This window comes from Sarcophilus harrisii, chromosome 4 (genome assembly GCF_902635505.1).
Source record: "Sarcophilus harrisii chromosome 4, mSarHar1.11, whole genome shotgun sequence".
Taxonomy (NCBI): Eukaryota; Metazoa; Chordata; class Mammalia; order Dasyuromorphia; family Dasyuridae; genus Sarcophilus; species Sarcophilus harrisii.
This window is the reverse complement of record NC_045429.1, coordinates 188,543,948-188,567,063: the sequence shown is the minus strand read 5'-3', so window position 1 is coordinate 188,567,063 and position 23,116 is coordinate 188,543,948.

Genomic DNA, 23,116 nt, shown 5'->3' with positions numbered 1-23,116 from the left:
AAAGGAGTTAGGCTTACAACCAAGAATTATCTACTCAGAAAAATTGAGCACAATCTTTCTGGGGAAAATTGGATATTTAATGAAATAGAAGGCTTTCAAGTATTCAGATGAAAAGATCAGAACTGGATAGATAATTTGTCTTTCAAATTCAATAGAAGCAGGAACCTGATAATTAAAAATACATGAGGAGGGTCTAAACAGCTACTCTGGTCTGTGGCATTTAGAAGCAATCAGCCTAAAGAAGTCTATAGCTAAGTGACTTTTGATTGGTGGGAAATAGAATTAACTTCTTTGGCCCAAGATTTTCATTGACAGCTATTGTTCTTCAGCACCATCTGGAGTCAGAAAAACATGAACCTACTCATAAAGGCATGTTGCTCTCTGCTGATACCTATGGCTAGAGAAAACAAAAAAATACAGAAATGCTTGCATAGCCTGATGCACCAGATAGGTTTATTTAGCCTGGCTTAAAGAGTCAGCAGGAGCTATATTGCTTTGAACTCTGTTGTAATTATACAGTGCAGCATCCAGCTGAAGGAAAAAAAAACTTGTTAGTCTGGTATGTATAACACAGAAATGGTCAGTCTAATGAGTTTTGCAGTTACCCAGCGAAAAGAAAATTACTATTCACTTTAAGAAGGTACATTTTCTACATGATCTTTTAAAAATGATTGTTAATTAAAAGAATTTATAAAGAATATATTTGAGTAGAGAAGAGAGTAATAAGGATTGATAGTCAAAGAGTAATATCAAAGTATGAAGTACAGAATTGGTGAGTTACTATAACTCATGTGTCTCCCCACCAGCTTCCTATTAATTTTTGATCCATCTTAATGAACAATATTAAATACATTGATGGGACCTTATGGAATCTTAGACTATAGGTCCTTAGGACTCTTAGACAATTTTGAATATAACCATGTGTAAAATCCAGGTTATTTTTTGGAATCTATACTACTAGTTTTCATTGAATGAGTCAATTGAGAGATGTTTTGTGTATACAAAACATATATATGCAAATATATAAACATAAATATATATATATATATATATATCTGTTGCATAAACATATATATGTAAGTAAATATATATATATATATATATATATATATATATATATATATATGTGTGTGTGTGTGTGTGTGTGTGTGTATAATGGATATGTCTTTGTGCATATCATAGATATTTCTGTGTTAAAATGTACACATATACATAGGAACACTTTTTTTTCCGGAGATCTTAGAGATGTTAAATTTAAATCTCAGAAGCTGATAAGGTTAACAAGAGACTATAGAGAAAGGGAAAAAGAGGAAAAGAGGACTCAGGAAAAAATTCTTTGAACACCTAGAATGAGGGGGCATGAAATGGATAACAAATCAGCAAGGAAAATGAATAAGAGATGGTCAGACAGAGAGGAGGAGAATCAGGAAAGAATCATGTCATAAAAACCCAGAGAATGTAGAATAGCCAAAAGGTCAGGATAATCAAGGACCTCAAATGCAGTGGACACATTAAAAAGTCAAACAAACACACTTTGCCTATTAATGCATTACTGGTTATTCTGAAGAGATGATTTCAGTCGAATTATGGATTTAGTAGAAAATTTCCAAGGGTTCAGTAATGAGTGAGAGGAGAAGTTGACTAGAGATACAGGATCATACCACAAGGGTTTCAGTGAAGATTTTTTAAAAAGAGGTGATGTTTGGAAATATTTGAATGAGGAAACTAGTAGATTGAAGATTTGAGAGAATAGATGTTTTATAATGTAGTGTGCTGGGGAAGATATGGGATGAGTGGTTATATTGAGAGAATATTGTACCTTGACAAGATCCAATTTCTATATTTCTATATTCTTTTATATATAGATGATTTATATCAGAAAGACTGTGTAGGCATTCACATTCATGGTCCAAAAAACAATAATGGGTGAATTACAGGTGCCACAGCATTAATTAAAGCAATGACATCAAACTGTTCTATTGCTATTGAATTCTTTACCACCACACACTAGCAGAAAGAGATTCACTTAAGAATGTCCTTGATGAAACAATAAAAATCATTAATTTGATGAAGTCTCAACCATTGAGTAAACATCTTTTTATTATTTTGCAAGATGAAATTGCAATGTAAAGCCTTTCTGCTGATGTTCATTTGAAGGAAACTAATTTTTTTGTTTATTAGAGGTATGATCTGAATTAACTGTTCTATTTTTTATAAATGGAACATTATTTTGACTTGAAAAAATGATTGACAAATTGGTTATTTAGAGTTGGCTGTTTGGCAGCCATTTTTCTCATAAATGAAAGAAATGAATCTATCATTTGTTGGAAAAGAACCAACAGCATTTGTTGTTGATGATAACATGTAAGCTTTAAGTGAAAATTAGAATTTTGGAGAAAAATTTTATCTGCTACTGTGATTTTGCCAACTTCTAAGTACTTAAAGACTATTTTTCTGATCAGAGTACTGATGAATTTAGTTGTATAATTAAACATGTCAACATTAGGAAGATTATCAAAATCCACATAACTCAATGAACAGATATTTTTCAAATGATCAGTGGATAAAGTTACAAAATCATGGATAGATAAAAGATCCATCCAAAGCTCAGGAATAATCAATGAACTTTGAAGGTAAAGTATAAGAGTCCATCAATATTTTCTTCATATTCTACATTGTAACTAACCTTTAATAAATTACCACTTGTCTAGTTTTGGTCAAAGAAGAATATCTATAAATATTTAAAGATCTATTAAAATACTTCATTGAAGATTGAATTTAGAAATAAATATGAGAATCTAGCTGCATTCTATTAAATCAGATATTAAAGAGATTTGTATAAGAATAAATCAATGACATTCATCCCTAATTTTTGTTATTGTAGAAAATAATTATTTGATTAAAATATGTTATTTTCATTAACATGGCATATTTAACATTGTTATTTTAAATGAATTAACAAATGCTTCAAAAATTATCAGTTTTAATTTCTAATATGGCAGAACATTTTTGGGGGTCATCCTATTGTTTTTCTATTATAACTTTGATTTGCTGCAACTTTTTTTTTGATGGACTTTCATTCCACAGAAAATGTATAATATTTTAAAGGAGTTCTCAAGAAAATGCTATAAAAATATTTTCATATATATTATATTTATTACATTTTATTATGTTATGTTACACATATCACATTGTATCATATTACATTGTATTATATCATATCGTTTTATATGTCATTATGTCCTAGATGCCTTGAGTCTATCTATATTTTCTTTAGTTATTCAAAATGCTACTTTTTTCACTGAAATGCTTTGAAATTGAACTTTCCTTTTTATCCAGATTGCCATAGTCATGATTATCTGGTTTTAAGGCAATTTACTGTAAGATATTCATAACTCATTTTATATTGATTGTAAAGATAATTTCTATTTTATAAGACACAATGCCTGCCCACATGTGTGCATGTGCACACACATGCTCATGCACACATGTGTGCATACACATATACACTCACTTATTCACAGTCACACCCACATATAGAGCTCAACTGTGCCTGAGGAAAATGGGTTGCCTCTTTAGCTTTTAAAACAGCAATATAACTTTGAATTCTAACCAATATAGACTGAATGTAATTAAACAAATTATAGCATTTCCCAAGACCTTCATAGTAAAATACATCTTAAAAAATAACTAAAACAGATATTCTCTAGTTCTTATAGCTAAGAAGGTACCACAGTTTTAACTGGAAGGTGTCCTAATCTGATATTTGGAGGAAAGAGATGATAAATATAAAGAACCAATCTTCTCAGGTTTTTGTTTTTATTTGTTTGTTTGTTTTTTTGGTTGTTTGGTTTTTTGACTTTTTAAAAAAGTTTCTCATAAGGAGCAAGAATATCGCTAACCTGTAATATTGTGTGTAATAATAATACAATATTGATGAACCCGTGAGGGCTGGAGTTAGCCCAGACTGACCCCCAGGCTTTAATAAGAAAGGGTAGCTTCCTTAGAGAGGTGATTCTTGGTATTCCTAATTGCAGAAGAATAAATACAAAGTTGTAAAGATAGACCAAATACCAAAAGTTGGCAGTGAAAAGTTTTCTAAAATTCTGTGAAAAGTTATTGACCTCATTCCAGTTTATAATATTAATGCTTTCTTGTAATGAAAAAGGGTTCAGCTTTATTGAGCATGGGCAAACATTTCATGAACAATTTGTGGAAGAGTCACTTTGCCTTGTTGCATTTGAGTTGAAGGAAGAATTTGAATGAATTACTTCCAATAACTAAGCATTCTATTACTAGGACAGATCATACTAAGGCTAAGTAGCTTAATGTATTGAATTGAAAATTGCTCAGAATCTCCTATGGGCAAAGCAGAACAGAAAGTCACTTGGAGTTAGAGGGTTTTCGTTCAAATCTAGCATGATCTTAACTTTTTGAAGCACTCAGTTTTTTTGTGCTCAGCTCTTTTGAAATCAATATTTCTCACCGACAAAATGAAAAGTCTGGACTGGACCATAGAATCTTAGGCCAAAATCTGAAATGTCTATCGAAGGTCAACTGGTGCCTCCCCGTTATTCTACAGAAGGAATTTAGGCCTATGGTCACTCTTCAGTGACCCTTAAAATATAAACCTATCATTCAGTGCTAAACCCTGGTCTTGGGTTGATCTTAAATACTAAAAAACCCAATCATTACCTTTATCTTAAAAGTAATTATGACAAATTGACATTTCTAGAGCCATTACTGAGATAATTCATGTTGCAAAGAATCACTGATCAATGTGTAAGTGCTAGTGGGATTCAGTCATTTCAGGAATCTTGTCTTGAGGGCTTCTTCATTGGATTTCTGGTCTCAGATTCAAATTAAGAAACTAAGGAAATGTGAGAAATTCGATTCAAGAAGGATACTAACACAGGAGAAAATGTCAAAATGTAAATCTTCAGTCATTCAGTAAGTTTTCTTTTCTCATTAAAAATAGAGTAGATATTCTATGGCCACTTTTCTTTCTTTCTTTAAACACATGGAGAGATAGAAGTTATGTACTAGGGAGGATATAAATTATCCTCCCTAGATAGATTGCTATTTCTATGAGATTTTACCTAATTTACTTTTTTGCCTCGTTGATCTTTCAGGTTGCATTATAAGACAGCATGCATAAATATAGTATTCTTTTACTTAAACCAATTGAGAAATATTATTTCTACCTATTTTTAGTTTAACAGATCCCTAATAAAACTTCTATTTTGGACTTTTCCTAAGTAGGGTAGTTAAATAAGGAAAGATAGATAGATAGAGAGATAGAGAGACAAAGACAGACAGAGAGAAGAGAGAGAGAAAGAGAGAAGAGAAAGAGACAGAGAGACAGAGACAGAGACAGAGACACAGAGAAAAAGATATTATTCTATGAGAAATAATGAGCAGCATGTTCTCAGAAAAAAAATAACCTGGAAAGTTCTCATTGAACAGAAGCAAGTGAAATGTATTGTATACAAAATAATAGCAATGTTCTGGGATGACCAGCTGTAAATGACTTTGCTATTTTCAGCAATACCATCATCAATAATGATTACGAAGGACTTATGGTGAAAAATCATGTCTATACCCAGAGAAGGAGCCAACTGTGTCTATATACAGAATGAAGCATTCTCTGTCCCTCTTCTCTCCTATCTCTCTCTCTCTCTCTCTCTCTCTCTCTCTCTCTGTTTCTGTTTTTATCTGTCTCTCACTGTCTCTCTCTCTGTTAAACTTACTTTTTTGAGGGCTTTTATTTTTATTAGAGTATGAAATACATGTTTTCTTTCACAATTTGATTTTTATAGAAATGTTTTGCATGACTTCACATGTAGTTTCTTGATTGTGGGTAGGGATAAAGGAAAGAATATAGAACTCAAAAATTTTAAAAACAAATGTAAAAAATTGTTTCTTTGAAAATAACTGGGGTAAAATATTAAGTAAAAAAAAAAACAGGTCATTGTATAGTAAAAACCGTGTTGTAATACTATCCTGACTGAATTGAAAGGACAACCATTATTTTGGGGTCTGCTGGGACTGCTTCTGCCATTTGAAGGGAAGAATCTGTTTGTTTTTTGGTGGTGGTGTTAATCTTATTATCACTATTTGCCTGAAAGTAAGTAAGGGCATATTCACCATCTGAATGTACCAGTCCTATAAAATAATAAAACTAGTAGTGTACACATTTCTTTGAGTTGATTTAAGTTAAACATTCACAATCTGAAAAAATAATTTGGATACTGTGCCACTTGGTGCTTATTTATTTAATATTGATATTACTTCATTGTCAATGGTACCTGTTTAGCAATATGTAATTTCCTTGCTTATCCAGTTTAATTAGGTCTATTTTTTTCTTTTGATTTGTCTGAGATCAGGATTATTACCTCTGTTATGTTTAGTTTTATTTCATTCAGCTAACATAATAAATTCTGGTCCAACTTCTTGTCTTTATTTTCTGTAAGTCTCTGCTTCAAGTTTGTTTCTTGTAAACAATATATTTTAGGATGCTATTTTTGATCCATTTTGCTATCTGCTTTATTTTTGTGGGAGAGTGCATTCCAATCATATTCACAATCATGATTACTAATTCCTATTTTTCCTTCTTTTTGTCCCCTCTATTTTTACCCTTTAACTTCTCAACAGTGTTTTGCTTCTATTTACTTCCCTAATATGCCCTCTCTTATATCAATCTTCTTTCTCCCCTTTTTACTTGATCTCCTCCCTTCCTACTTTCCTGTCAGGTAAGATAGATTTCTGTATTGTTCTTCTCTAAAATGTAATATTCTCTGTTGAGATTTCTTTGGGGTCTCTGGAAGCAACATTAGTTTCAGTTCAGTAATCACCACAAGTACAGCCAGGTGTTAAAGTCCAAATCCTTTATTGTCTCCTTCAAAGTCTTGTCTTCTTCACTTGGGGCTCGGATAATTTTTCTGGAGGTCTTCCGGATCTTGGTTTCAGTGGAGAATTGAAGGAGGACAGCCTGCCACCATTTCTCTGCTCTTCCTAGTTCTCCTTCTGGTGGAGTTTGTCTGAGCTTATATCCTCTCTCATCATAGGTGTGAATCTTGTGGAACTATAGTAAGCACTAAATACATGTACTGAATTAGAGAACTGTTAAGCACCATGCTAAACAACCATTTTCTCTGTCAATTCCACTGACTTAGCACCTTGTTTCAAGTTCTGGCCCATATTTATATATTCAACTGATTATTTATATTATTCTGTCTTTGAGCCAATGCTAATGAGAGTAAGTTTATGTTATATCCATTGCACATCCTCTTTCTTTTTCTCCACTGAAATAAGTTTTTTATGCAAAGTAATTTATCTTATTCCAACTCTTCATTTCTTTTGCATCCAGTGCACTACTCTTCCTCTTCCCTTAATTATTTTTATGTCACTTCCTCAAATTCACCTTGTACCTTCCTCTCAGTATGTATATTACTTCTAGAGATACTATTAGGGATACAATGATTAAATATTATATGTATTATCTTCCCATATAAGATAATGGGATCTTATCTTTTGCATGTAGATGCAAAAAGACCAACTTGATTGAATGTTTTCTTTTCCCTTTGCAGGCTTTACTTGAGTTTTGATGTTGAAATCAAATTTTTTGTTCAGGTCTGGTCTTCTTATGAAATCTTGAAATCCTTCTATTTCATTCAATGATCATTTCCTGCCTTGATATAGTATGCTTAAATAGATAATCCAATTCTTTATTGTAGCCCTAGCACCTTTGCCTTTTGGAATATCATAATCCATGACCTCCAATCTTTTAATGTTGAGACTGGTAGGTCCTGTGTAATCCTCATTGTGGCTCCCCAATATTTTAATTCTATCTGGCTCCTTGTACTATTTTTTCCTTGACCTAATAGTTCTCTAACTTGAATATAATTTTCCCTGGAGTTTTTATTTTGGAATCTCTTTCCTGAGGTGATCAGTGTATTCTTTTAATGTCTATTTTGCCCTCTGGCTCCAGGATATCAGGGCAGTTTTCTTTGGATAATTTATCAAAAGTTGCTGTGCAGGTCCTCTTTTTGATTATGGTTCTCAAGTAGTCCAATAATTCTGGTATTGTCTTTCCAGGATTTATTGATCAGGTCAGTTGTTTTTCCAATGAAGTATTTTATATTTTCTTCTAATTGTTTCATTCTTTTGAATTTGATTAATACTTTTTAAAAAAATTTTTGATATTTCTATTTGAAGTTTTGACTTCAAAATTCTATCCCTGTCTCCCTCCTTTTCCTCCACTTTCCTGTGATAGTAAGAAATCACATAAAGATTTTACATGTGCAATCCTGTCAAACATGTCTATATCAGTTATTTTATATAAGAAGACGTGTGTGAAAAAAGAAAGTGAAAAATAGCATCTTTTAGTCTATATTCAGATAGAAGCACACAGTATAATTCACTGTTAGTGTTTTGGAATTCTCTTGAATCATTGTATCATTAAGAATAATTAATTCAGTCACTGTCCTTAATCAAACAATATTGTTCTCACTGTGTATGATATTATTATGACTTTGTTCACTTCAGTGTATCAGTTCATGTAAACCTTTCCAGGTTTTTCTAAAATCAACCTGATCATCATTTCTTATAGTAGAATAATATTCCATTACAAATACATATTACAGCTTGTTTAGCCATTCCCTATGTTTGATTGATTCTTAATATTTTATAGAATTATTAGCTTCCATATGTCTACTTCTAAATTAAGGAGTTGTTTTCCTCAATTAGCTTTTGTATTTACGTTTTCATTTGACCTATTGCATTTTTTTCAGGAGTTATTTATTTCATTGGATTTTTATAACCCTGGTTTTTGTTTGACCAATTCTACTTTTTAGATTGTTGTTTTCTTCTTTTTTATTATTTTATTGCTCATCTTTTGGGGCCATTTCCTTTCTTTTAAATTTGACTTCTGCTTCTGGGGTGGAAGGAGTATTATTTCAGGTTTCTTATTCCAGGGGCTGCAGGCCCTGGCTCTTTACATGGTGCTAAAATAATTATGTCTTGAGGACCATGGGGAACCCTTGTGTTTGGTGCTATCTGAGGAGGGGGAGTGGGATATGGCTGGTACTGTTGGAACCATTAGAGGTCTGGCAGCTTACCTGATTATGCTGTTTGGGCATTTGAAGGTAATATTGAGTTCAGTGGGGTATTTCTGCATTTCCCCGTGGCTACTCTGCCCTATATGGTGGTCTGACTATTAGAAGCTGCTTGTTTGCCTGGGGTTATGCTGAAGTTTGTGGCAGTTCTTGAAGCTGGAATCTACCTATTCCCCTGACTATGCTGACTTTCTGGGATGTTTCCTAGCCTGCACCATGTTCCCCTTTTGCCATAATGCAACAGTACTTTCTTGACAGTCTTCCAAGTTTCTTGAGTTGAAAGATTGCTTCACTCCATCGTTTTGCTGATGCTGCTATTACAGGTTTTGTTTTGGGCATCTATTTTGTGATTGTAGGCAAATATAAGAGAGTTAATAGAAATTTATGTCTTACTCCATCATCTTGGCTTTCAGAAGTCTGGAAAGGGTTGCTTTTAAAAGGTAAGCAAATATACACCTCCAAAAAGAGAGAACTGATGAACTTTGATTGCAAATAGAAGCTTTTTTTTACTTTATTTTTTGTAATGGTTAAAATAGAAATATATTTTGTGCAACTTCACATGAATATCGTATCACTTGTCTTCTCATGGATAGGTAAGTGAGGAGTTGAAGGGAGGGAGAAAATTTGGAACTCCAAATAATAAATAATGAATGTTAAAGAATAAGAACAATTTTAAAAGATGTTTAAAAGGTAAGCAAAACAGTATGTACAACATATGTATGTGTATATGTGTTTATATAACTATATATATCTATATATGTACACATGTACATATATATGCATATATACACACATATATACACATACACACAGACATATGCACCAATATTGGTTTTAGCAGACTGATGTCAAAATATAATTTATTCAATAGAACTGGTGGCTTACAAGAATATTATATTATTTACTATCAGTCATGATTGCTTGATTGTTGTTTTGTTTTGTTTTCTATAAATGAAACAGGAAGGGAGATGGGCTTTTAGGAAGTGATTATGGAATAAAAGACAATATGCATCAATAAAACATTAATAAAAGAAAGATCCAAAATGGAATTGGAAACACTTTTTATAGTATTGGAATCTATTGATGGAAAGACACAAAGGAAATGTAAAGTGCCATGTTTTTGAGGGAGTTCTGGCAGCTAACACAAAGTTCCACACTGTGTGGGCAGTCAGTAAATACAGTATTTGTTGGCTGACCTGGCAAGTTCTCTTGGAATGGGAGTCTATGGAGCAAAACTTTATCCAAGTCTTGGCAAAGCAATCTTTTTCTCTTCAGGAAAACCAGATCTCCATGAGAGCCATCTCCAATTGGGCTAGCTAATTAAGTGAATTAAGTTGGAGTGAATCAAAAGTAGATTGAATTATAGCCCTGGGCTATATTGGATTGATGATTAAAGATAGTGCCTGGTTTTGTACAAATTATACCTGTACTTGTGAAGAATGGTATGGTAGTTTTGACAATATTTTAAATACAAGAACATTTTACCTACATTTTGGGACTCTTCTTTTCCTACTTTATAAGGTTTTCTCATAAATAGGAAGATCAGGCATATGTAAATATAGATATAGATAGAGTTAGGTAAGGAGGTAGATATAGAAATGAACCTTGAAAAGTATTTTAGTCTTGCCGCTTAAAGTGGGGAAGAGTTATACATAGGCAGAAAGAAACAGAGATCAACAGAGACACAGAGAGGCAAAAAATAGAGGTAGAAATAGAGGCTGAGGAAAATAAATAAAGACATAGATAACAGAGTAGAGAGAGGGAGAAAGAGAAAAGGCAGGTAGTGAAGATGATTACCACTATTGCTATCTAGAGCCAATATTCCATTTTTTTAAACTACCATTTAAAAGTAAGAGAATCTATTATTTAAAGCTTTGAAAAGAAAAAGAAACAAAAAACTACCCACAATATTCACTTTTTTCTTTCATTTATTATTTCACATTTACTAGCAGGTTTTTTTCCCCTTCAGTCATTCACAAAATTATGGAACTAAGATCATCTACCTCAAATTTTTCTCTTCTTTCTGCTCTTCTTCCTCTTCCTCCTACTTGTCAAGTCAGTATCATTGGTATTCTGGAATCATAGTTGGTTACTGTCTTTATCAGAGTTCTTCAGAATTCCAAAATTCATCTAAAATCACTTCACTAAAATCTCTGTGTATTCAGTATTCCTTTATCTGTTTCATATAAATAAAGTTCATCAAATGTCCAATCTATTCCCAATGTTTCTATGTTTCTGTACTCTTCTCAAAAACTTCCCCCTACCATTAGATTTTGAGTCCTTTTTATGAACAGCTAAATTTTATAGGTGTTGTTTTGATTATATTTCACAAGTTTTCATTCAATGAACAAGCATTTGTTAAGTATCTATGTTATGCTGATGGGCTAGCCACATTGTCTGAAAGGCTAATTTATATTTTTGCCTAAAAGACTCTTTTATGAAGAGCTAATACAAAGTAAATGCTCACACAAGAATCAGAAGAAATAATACAAGGATACTCTCTTTTTTTTAATTTTTTTTTTATTTTTATTTTATTTTATTTTATTTTTTTTTAATTTTTTTTTTATTTAATAGCCTTTTATTTACAGGATATATACATGGGTAACTTTACAGCATTAACAATTGCCAAACCTCTTGTTCCAATTTTTCACCTCTTAACCCCCCCACCCCCTCCCCTAAATGTCAGGATGACCAGTAGATGTTAAATATATTAAAATATAACTTAGATACACAATAAGTATACATGACCAAAACATTATTTTGCTGTACAAAAAGAATCAGACTCTGAATTATTGTACAATTAGCTTGTGAAGGAAATCAAAAATGCAGGTGTGCATAAATATAGGGATTGGGAATTCAATGTAATGGTTTTTAGTCATCTCCCAGAGTTCTTTTTCTGGGCATAGCTAGTTCAGTTCATTACTGCTCCATTAGAAATGATTTGGTTGATCTCGTTGCTGAGGATGGCCTGATCCATCAGAACTGGTCATCATCTAGTATTGTTGTTGAAGTATATAATGATCTCCTGGTCCTGCTCATTTCACTCAGCATCAGTTCGTGTAAGTCTCTCCAGGCCTTTCTGAAATCATCCTGTTGGTCATTTCTTACAGAACAGTAATATTCCATAATTTTCATATACCACAATTTATTCAGCCATTCTCCAACTGATGGACATCCATTCAGTTTCCAGTTTCTAGCCACTACAAAAAGGGCTGCCACAAACATTCGTGCACATACAGGTCCCTTTCCCTTCTTTATAATCTCTTTGGGATATAATCCCAGTAGTAACACTGCTGGATCAAAGGGTATGCACAGTTTGATAACTTTTTGAGCATAGTTCCAAACTACTCTCCAAAATGGTTGGATTCGTTCACAACTCCACCAACAATGCATCAATGTCCCAGTTTTCCCGCATCCCCTCCAACAATCATCATTATTTTTTCCTGTCATCTTAGCCAATCTGACAGGTGTGTAGTGGTATCTTAGAGTTGTCTTAATTTGCATTTCTCTGATTAATAATGACTTGGAGCATCTTTTCATATGACTAGAAATAGTTTCAATTTCTTCATCTGAGAATTGTCTGTTCATATCCTTTGACCATTTTTCAATTGGAGAATGGCTTGATTTTTTATAAATTAGAGTTAATTCTCTATATATTTTGGAAATGAGGCCTTTATCAGAACCTTTGACTGTAAAAATATTTTCCCAGTTTATTGCTTCCCTTCTAATCTTGTCTGCATTAGTTTTGTTTGTACAAAAACTTTTCAGTTTGGTATAATCGAAATTTTCTATTTTGTGATCAGTAATGATCTCTAGTTCTGCTTTGGTCATAAAGACCTTCCCCTTCCACAGGTCTGAGAGGTAAACTATCCTATGTTCCTCTAATTTATTAATAATTTCATTCTTTATGCCTAGGTCATGAACCCATTTTGACCTTATCTTGGTGTACGGCGTTAAGTATGGATCAATGCCTAGTTTCTGCCATATTAGTTTCCAATTTTCCCAGCAATTTTTATCAAACAGTAAGTTCTTATCCCAAAAGCTGGGATCTTTGGGTTTGTCAAAGACTAGGTTGCTATATTTGTTGACTGTTTTATCCCTTGAACCTAATCTATTCCACTGATCAACTAATCTATTCCTTAGCCAATACCAAATAGTTTTGGTAACTGCTGCTCTATAATATAATTTTAGATCTGGTACAGCTAAGCCACCATCATTTGATTTTTTTTTCATTAATTCCCTTGAAATTCTTGACCTTTTGTTTTTCCATATGAACTTTGTTGTTATTTTTTCTAGGTCATTAAAATAGTTTTTTGGGAGTCTGATTGGTATAGCGCTAAATAAATAGATTAGTTTAGGTAATATTGTCATCTTTATTATATTTGCTCGCCCTATCCAAGAGCATTTAATATTTTCAATTGGTTAGATCAGACTTAATTTGTGTGAAAAGTGGTCTGTAATTTTGCTCATAAAGTTTCTGAATTTCCCTTGGCAGATAGATTCCTAAATATTTTTATATTATCAGTAGTTACTTTAAATGGAATTTCTCTTTGTAACTCTGACTGTTGGATTTTGTTAGTGATATATAAGAATGCTGATGACTTATGTGGGTTTATTTTATAACCAGCAACTTTGCTAAAGTTGTGGATTATTTCTAATAACTTTTTAGCAGAATCTCTGGGGTTCTCTAAGTATACCATCATGTCATCGGCAAAGAGTGATAATTTGGCTTCCTCATTGCCTATTCTTATTCCTTTAATCTCTTTCTCAGCTCTTATTGCTATAGCTAGCGTTTCTAATACAATATTAAATAGTAACGGTGATAGTGGGCAACCTTGTTTCACTCCAGATCTTATTGGGAATGGTTGCAGTTTGTCTCCATTACATATGATGCTTACTGATGGTTTTAAATAGATGCTGCTGATTATTTTAAGGAAAAGTCCATTTATTCCTATACTCTCAAGTGTTTTTAATAGGAATGGATGTTGGATTTTATCAAATGCTTTTTCTGCATCTATTGAGATGATCATATGGTTTTTGTTAATTTGGTTATTAACATGGCCAATTATATTGATAGTTTTCCTAATATTGAACCAGCCCTGCATTCCTGGTATAAATCCTACTAGATCATAGTGTATTATCTTGGAGATGATTTTCTGTAGTCTTTTTGCTAATATCTTATTTAAGATTTTAGCATCAATATTCATTAGGGAGATTGGTCTATAATTTTCTTTCTCTGTTTTCAGCCTACCTGGTTTAGGTATCAGTTCCAATGTCTGTGTCATAGAAGGAATTTGGTAGGACTCCTTCATTCCCTATTTTATCAAATAATTTATATAGCATTGGGGCCAATTGTTCTTTAAATGTTTGGTAAAATTCACATGTAAATCCATCTGGTCCTGGGGATTTTTCTTAGGGAGTTGTTTAATTGCCTGTTCTATTTCTTTTCTGAAATGGGACTATTCAGGCAATTTACTTCTTCCTCTGTTAGTCTGAAGTCTGTATTTTTGGAGGTAGTCATCCATTTCACTTAGGTTATCAAATTTATTGGCATAAAGTTGAGCAAAATAATTCCTTATTATTTCTCTAATTTCCTCTTCATTGGTGGAAAGTTCTCCCTTTTCATTTTTAAGACTACTAATTTCATTTTCCTCCTCCTTTTTCTAATCAGATTTACAAAGGCTTTTCTATTTTATTGGCTTTTCATAGAACCAACTCTTAGTTTTATTAATTAGTTCAATAGTTTTTTTACTTTCAATATTTTTAATTTCTCCTTTTAATTTTAGAATTTCCAATTTAGTATGATTGGGGGTTTTTAATTTGGTCTTTTTTTAGTTTTTTTAGTTGCAAGCCCAATTCATTAATCTTTTCTTTCTCTGTTTTATTCAAGTAAGCCTCTAAGGATATAAAATTCCCTCTTATTACCGCTTTGGCTGCATCCCACAAATTTTGGTATGATGTCTCATCATTGTCATTATCTTGAGTGAAATTATTAATTGTATCTATAATTTGCTGCTTCACCCAATCATTTTTTAAGATGAGATTGTTTAGTTTCCAATTATTTTTTGGTCTATTTCCCCCTAAGTTTTTGTTGAATGTAGTTTTTATTGCATCATGATCTGAAAAGAAAGCATTTACTATTTCTGCTTTCTTGCATTTAATTTTGAGGTCTTTATGTCCTAATATATGGTCAATTTTTGAATAGGTTCCATGAACTGCTGAGAAGAAAGTATATTCCCTTCCATCTCCATTCAATTTTCTCCAAAGATCCAACATACCTAATTTTTCTAATATTCTATTTACTTCTTTAATTTCTTTCTTAAGGATACTGTCAAAGTCTCTTTGAAGAACTCTGGAACTGATTGTAAGACATGGGAGACACTGGTACAAGACTGTCTATCATGGTTTGCCTGAATCAAAAGAAGGTTCTATACTTTGAGTAAAGAAGAATTAGAGTAGCTCAAAAGAAATGTGAGATGAGCAAATTTTGACACATTTTCACTCTCAATATTCATATAAACTATTTGTATGTGACCTGTGGGAGAGCTCTCTGAGCTTGTATTGGTCTAATCAGCCAAATTTTGAACCTGAACATGTAAACGTGTGTTTAAATGGCTGAAACTCTGAATATGTGCACTGGAATCAAACAACCAAGCACTTAAGGCTAATTACCTATTGGACAATACTCTATTAGCATATACTTGGAAAATGGCCCTTCCCACTATTCTGTGCTGGCTTGATCTTTTGGTGTATACAGATAATTGTAGGAGGGATTAGGGGGTGGAGTAAGACAAGCCAGAATCACTTTGGTGGTGGACGAAGAGAAGGGAGGTTGTGGAGAGCTTGTGTACATCCCCTTCACTTCTCCCCCTAAAAACCAAGAATAAAGACCAAGGACTTTTGGTTATCCTGACTCCGGCTGATTCTAAGGCATCCAGGGTGCTAACCCAGATTTCACATCATCTTTGAGAATGAAGGACAACAACCCACCAATGCTGTTGCAGTTAGTCTGGTAAACATTGGGAGTACAAAGAGAGTCTTTTAATTTCTAAATTTTATTTCAAATTAAATTTAAAAAATTTGTCAGGAATTTAAAATTTGCAAATTAATTTTGGAAGGATGTCTTAACAGTTTGATTAAGGTGAGTAGTTAATACAGGCTTTTCTGAAATTCATCTAATCTGGCTTTGATATATGGCTTTGAATGGTAAAGGGAATATTTTATTTTTAATTTCAAAGAAAAATTTGAGTTAATTTTTTCTAATCTTAAATATTTTTGTTTTGTATGATCTTGCCAAAATAAAACTTTTTTCCCACAGAAAAAATAGCAGCTTTCTTTCAACTTCAACAAGTCAGTGACCTGCTACAAAAAATCTTAATAATACCATCTCCAACTGCAAAATTCCTTTGAAGTTCTTTGTTTGTTTTCTGAATTTTATTTACACTGTTTCAGAGTAATACTTTTCTTTTTCAGTTCTTGACATTGTTTTTATTTTACCCTCACTTTCTTAAGTGAAGACTAATCTTATTTCATTGAAGTTTGGTTTTTGAAACTGCATCAACAGTATCTCTGAGTTCAATATCTCTAACAATCACTGAAGTGTGCTCTTCAGGAAATATTATTTTCTTTTGCTCTTTTCCTTGCAGTAAAATAAAAACCCAACAGAATTAAAAATAAAACAAAAGAGCAAAGAAACATGCTTCTTTGATGGGAAATGCATTGCTCACATGGCAGATAATTTACTAGTTCAATCCAAATTCTTCTGCTCAAGTTCAGTTTTTCTTTTTTTTTCTTTTGTTATTAAAGCTTTTTTATTTTTAAAAATATATGCACAGATAATTTTTCACATTTACCCTGCAAAACTTTGCATTCTGATTTTCTTCTTCCTTTCCTTCCTCCCTTAGACAGTAATTCAATATATGTTTAAGATGCTCAATTCTGTATATATTTCCACAATTATCATGCTACACAAGAAAATCAGATCAAAAAGGAAAAAAATGAGAAAGAAAACAAAATGTAAGCAAGCAACAATAAAAAAGTGAAAATACCATGTTGCCCCCAACCTTCTCTCTGGTTGCAAATGGCTCTCTTCAATACAGGATCATTGGAAATGGCCTGAATCACCTCGCTGTTGAAAAGAGATACATTCATCAGAGTTGATCATCATATAATCTTGCTGTTGCTGTGTTCAGTATTCTCGTGGTTCTACTCACTTCACATTCACATACCATAACTTTTTTAGTCAATTCTCCAACTAACGGGCATCCACTCAGTTTCCAGTTTCTTGCCACTACAAAAAAGGGCTGCTACAAACATCTTTGCACATAGGAGTCCTTTTCCTTTTTTTATGATCTGTTTGGGATACAAATTCAATAGAGATACTGCTGGATCAAAGATTATGCACAGTTTGATAGTCCTTTGGGCATAGTTCCTAATTGCTCTCTAGAATGGTTCGATCAGTTCACAACTCTGGCAACAATATATCAGTGTCCCATTTCCCCCACATTGCCTCCATCATTAATCATTATCTTTTCTTGTCATCCTAGCCAGTCTGAGAGGTGTTGTAACGGTCCCTCAGAATTGTCTCAGTTTGCATTTCTCTAGTCAATAGTGATTTACAGCATTTTTTTTCATATGACTAAGAATTGTTTTAGTGTCTTCATTTGAAAATTGTTCATATTCTTTGACCATTTGCCAGTTGGAAAATGGCTTGTATTGTTATACATTTCATCCAATTCTCTCTAAATTTTAGAAATGAGGCCTTTTTCAGATCTTCAAGGTCACTTTTTCTAAGTCAGTCTAATGTCTGTAGAAGAGCATGCACCCATGCACACACACACACAACCACTGCTATCACAAAAGGAAAACCTATCCAAATTATTAATTGTCTTAGGGAATCTATACACCATTAGAAACAGAGTTTTGTTTGAGACTTCTCCATTTCAAAAATTAACTGACTTTAAATGATCTAAAATAATTATTCAATTATATCTAATAATTATATAAAGATTAATTTTCTTGACCTATTGTTAGAGCAATGATTTAAGATAGTCTAAGTTTATCCTTATTAGTGAATTCTAATTATGTTGATTACTTTTCTGAGGTATTTTAAATCATATTGGTGTCAAAATAAATTATATCACACATTGGAGGCATTTTAAATCATCTAGGATTCTAAAGTACATTGGAAATCCTGGTGGGAAAAAGATGATTTATGAGAAAGATATAGCATATTTATGAAAGGATTTACTTTCTCTTTATTATGGAAGTCAAGACTTGTGACTAACATGACTGGAAGGAAATAAATTTTATGGCAAATGTATGAATCTGATATTTTTATTCATGATATCCCCCCAAATTAAATGAACTCACAGACATATATGATCATAGTTCAATTATTCAGAAGTCAAAAGGAATATGACAATTTTATACATCTAGAACCAAGAAGGAGAAAAATTGCAAAATTAAAAAATTGCATCTTTGCAAATCTTTGATCTTTGAAATAGCTATTATAAATACTAGTAAAAGCACAATATAAAGAATGACTTCACCATTATAATGGACCACTAAAAAGCAGCTGAATTAAAAGCACTGATTAATATTGTTTCTAGAGAACATCACAATACTAACATTGCATCTTCTAGCAGATACGATTGTATTTGCCTTGGTTCATTTAACTGTTTTTTTTCCCTTTATAATAAAGGATATATTTGTATGTTTGTGTATGCGTGTCCATGCTGAGAATGACATACATGGTTATACATTGGGAAGTGCATGCCATGTAAAAATGAACAACATCAATAATGCTGAAAAAATTTAAAAGACATTTAGAAGAATCTTATAGACTATTCCCTTATAGACTAAGAATTTTAAAAAAATTCTTAAATAGAATAAAATTCTAACAAATTTCTTCATTGATCTTAAGCCAAGGAAACATATATTGAAACTATCATCTGTAAAATATTTGGAAATAGAACTTTTAAGTATCTTATGCATTGTAAAATGTGTGACACCAAAGGAATGGCTCATTTTGAACTATAATTTTGGTAAAACCCTGAAATCTTTTACATATATACTTTTGTCTGTCCACAGTTATCATGTCATATAATTGGGAAGCTGGTTTAAAAAAAACCCAAGGGTCAGTATTTACATTTGCCATGTAAAAGTAAAAAAATATCAAAAATGTTATTTTTAAATAGTAAGATATATTAAATAATTTTACCATTAAATATTATTATATTATATTAAATACAAATATTAAACATAATTTTTAGCAGTTGCAAATCTTTTCTAGGAGGCTTTGTAAAGTTTCAGCATTTGATGTAACTAGTATGATATCATAAAGAAATAGAAGAATTGGGATGATGTCTTATTTACAAGAAATTCCTCTCCAATTTGAATCCAGTACTGGATCTCTTTCATAGCAGTGACAACCCCCCTTGCTTAGCATGTGCTTCTTTGTTTTTACTTTATCTACTATTAATGCTAAGATGTTTGTGGCAGCTCTTTTTCTAGTAGCAAGAAATTGGAAATAGAGTGGATGCCCATCAGTTGGAGAATGACTGAATAAGTTATGGTATATGAATGTTATGGAATATCACTGTTCTACAAGAAACTATCAGTAGGATGATTTCAGAGAGGCCTGGAGAGACATACATAAACTGATGCTAAGTGAAATAAGCAGAACTAGGAGATCATTATACATGGCAACAACAAATTTATATGATGATCAATTATAATAGATGTGGCTCTTTTTAACAATGAGTTGATTCAGACCAGTTCCAATGATCTTGTGATGAAGAGAGCCATCTATAACCAAAGAAAAGACTGTGGGAACTAAGTATGGATCATAACATAGCATTTTCACTCTTTTTGTTGTTATTTGCTTGCATTTTTTTTTCATTTTTTCTTTTTGATTTGATTTTTCTTGTGCATCAAAATAATTGTATAAATATGTATACATATATTGGATTTAACATATATTTTATCATGTTTAACATGTATTGGATTACTTGCTATCTAAGGGAGGGGGAGGGAAAATTGGAACATAAGGTTTTGCAAAGATTAATGTTGAAAAGTTATTCATGCATATCTTTTAAAAATTAAAAAGCTTTAATAAAAAAGAAAGCATTAATACTTCTAAAAAAATGTGTTGGTTACATGGTGAGAGCAAAGCAAAACCCATGGAAACCCAAGTGCTAATGGCATCCTCAAAATATTTCAGAACATAATTAAAGTCCTTAGCATTTGGGATGGATCATATGTGACAAACAAGAAATATATTGGCCTGGATCAGTTTTAACTTATATCATTGGATGAATATAGAAATCAATGAGAACACAGCTGTATATGCATTTGAATAAATGTTACCCTAATTTAGCTTTTTCTGTAAAGGTTATGACCAACCTTCCAATAACCCAGATTTGAACTGTCAGATTTCCTGACTATTCATTTGTCCTCACCCCCCAAAATCCAACTAGTTGTCAAGTCTTGTAGATTCTTCCCTCTTTAGTTTATCTCCTATTTATTCCCTTCTCTCGAATCATATGATTAATAACTTTTTTCAAGCCCTCATCATATCTTAATCAAACTATTTCAATAGCCAGTTGGCCTTTCCATTTCAAGTTTCTCCTCTCTTCAATTACAGCTGCCAAATTAATATTCCTAAAGTGGTATTCTCATCATTGTCATTCTCCTGCTCATTAAGCTGCAATAGCTTCCTGTTGCCTTTAGTATTAGATGCAGATTTCTGATTTGGGCATTTGAACCTCTTGACAATTTGGTTCTACCCAATTTTCCCATTATTGTTCCATATTACTTCCATTAGGTACCTTAAGACCAACCAAACAGTCCTTGTTTCCTTTTCTCACACACACAACATAACATGTTCTATCTCTTGTCTGTCTTCAATTTATGTAATATACTTTACCACAACATTCTACAATTTCTAATTTTTATCTAAACACCAATTCTCACATGAAACCTGTGTTTCTGATCCTCTAGAAACCCATAACTATCACTTGATATCACCTTTTACTAGAATATATATATATATATATTATACATTATATATATATATATATATATATATATATATATATATATATATATATAGGTTATGAAGCAAGTATTGGAGTCATGAAGACATAGGCTACATTTCTGGCTCTGAGATTTATCACTTATGACTAAATCTATGCTTCTTAGTTTCTCAGGGATTCTCTTAGTATATAAATGATAAATCAAATGTTTCTTTAGAAATCAATGAATTATCTTAATGTTCAAAAAAGGTTTTGCCCTTTGCCTATCCAGTATTTCATATCTATTTTTATTTATATGTACATATTGTTTCCCTCAGTATAATGTATTTTCTTTTAGGGAAGGGAATGTTTTTGTTCTTAGGTTTTAGATCAGTAACTAGAACATAGTAAGTCTTTAAACATAATTATTTAATCATAAATGTAAGTAGGGAAGTAAACGCTTGTGTTTTCACACACAAGGCAGATATTGCCTTCCTGAAGCATCCTAATTGATTTTATGCATGAGTACATCTTTTCTTAATATTAGAAAATAAATTTTATTAAAAGGCATAGAAGATAAGACCTTACTTGGGAAAAGAGAAGTATGTCTCAGTATCTATTCTTTGGGATCAAAAGAATCATTGTGATTTATCTGAGCTCTCCTTTCTTTTAGTAGTGTTGCCATTTACTTTATCAAGGCTATTGTTGATCTTGTTCACAGGAACCAGGATATTGTATAAAATGAGAAAATGTTTGTAAAAGTAGACAGCACAGTTCTCAGTACATACTAGGAACTTAAATGCTTTTTATCTTGCCCACTTTCTTTAAATTTTGCTTATTTCATTCCATATCAGTTCACAAAAGTCTTCCCATGGTTCTGAGTTCCAGCATGAATATTGCTGCTGCTACAGTAAGATTGATGAATGAGAAATGGTTGTTTCATGATCAACCTCAGACAGTCTGCTATTCACTTTCTGTTTTCTCTATTCTTTTCCAGTATTTCAATTAAACTACAGATGTGGTCAGCAGACTTAATATATATTGTCATTCTCTCTTATGCCCCTGATATATGTTCTAGAAAGATTGTATATCTCCTACTTGACAATCTCATTTCTACCTTCACAGAGTACTGAGAGCTGGCAATTAATTAATCATTGTGACTATAGGTTAAAGATAATTTTAATCATAAACTAAAATTGATTTTATGTTAGTGAAACATGTAGCAGAATATTAACAGTTGATAACGCTATTATTGAATGACTCATGACTATAGGGTTTTGACAAAATATGTGTGCAAAAACACATATGCATGGGCATATTTGCCTATGGGGACTACCTGCAAGAAGACTTGGGAGATGTTGCCACTTATTGTCTCCAGTAATTAATAATTGATAATTGTGTGGGCAGTCCATCAAACTGATCTCAGCCTCACAAGGAATGAGATTGAGAAACAAAGCAGACAAATACAGTAGGGTCGAACCAAGTATTGTGCTTGAGAAGAAAACCCTGATGTATCACAGGTAAAGCTTCATTTTTAGAGGCTATCTATGTCTCTCTTGACTCTGCAGAAAGAGCTGTGCAAAAGTGTCTTCCTTAGATGCTTCTGGGTAAGCTGAAACAGAAAGAACATTATCTCTGCTGTCAGGGAACTTGGGTTTGAATCATGACTCTGATGTTTACTGTCTTCATGACCCTGGGCAAGCCATGTAACCTTTTTGTCCATCAGATTTTTTTTTTCTATTAAAAAGACTAGAGTTTCCTGTACCTTTAGGTTTATGATCCTAGGAAACAATGATTTAACAAGCACTAGAATTATATATATATTTCCTCACTTATTCTAATATGTAGACTACACAGAAAATGAATATTTGGGGAAGAGAAGGGTTGTATGTGAGTCAATTGAAAACGTGGAAATACAGAGGTATCTAAGAGAGGGGAAAATATATAATGTTCCCCCTCACACACATGCCCCTTTGAGAAAGA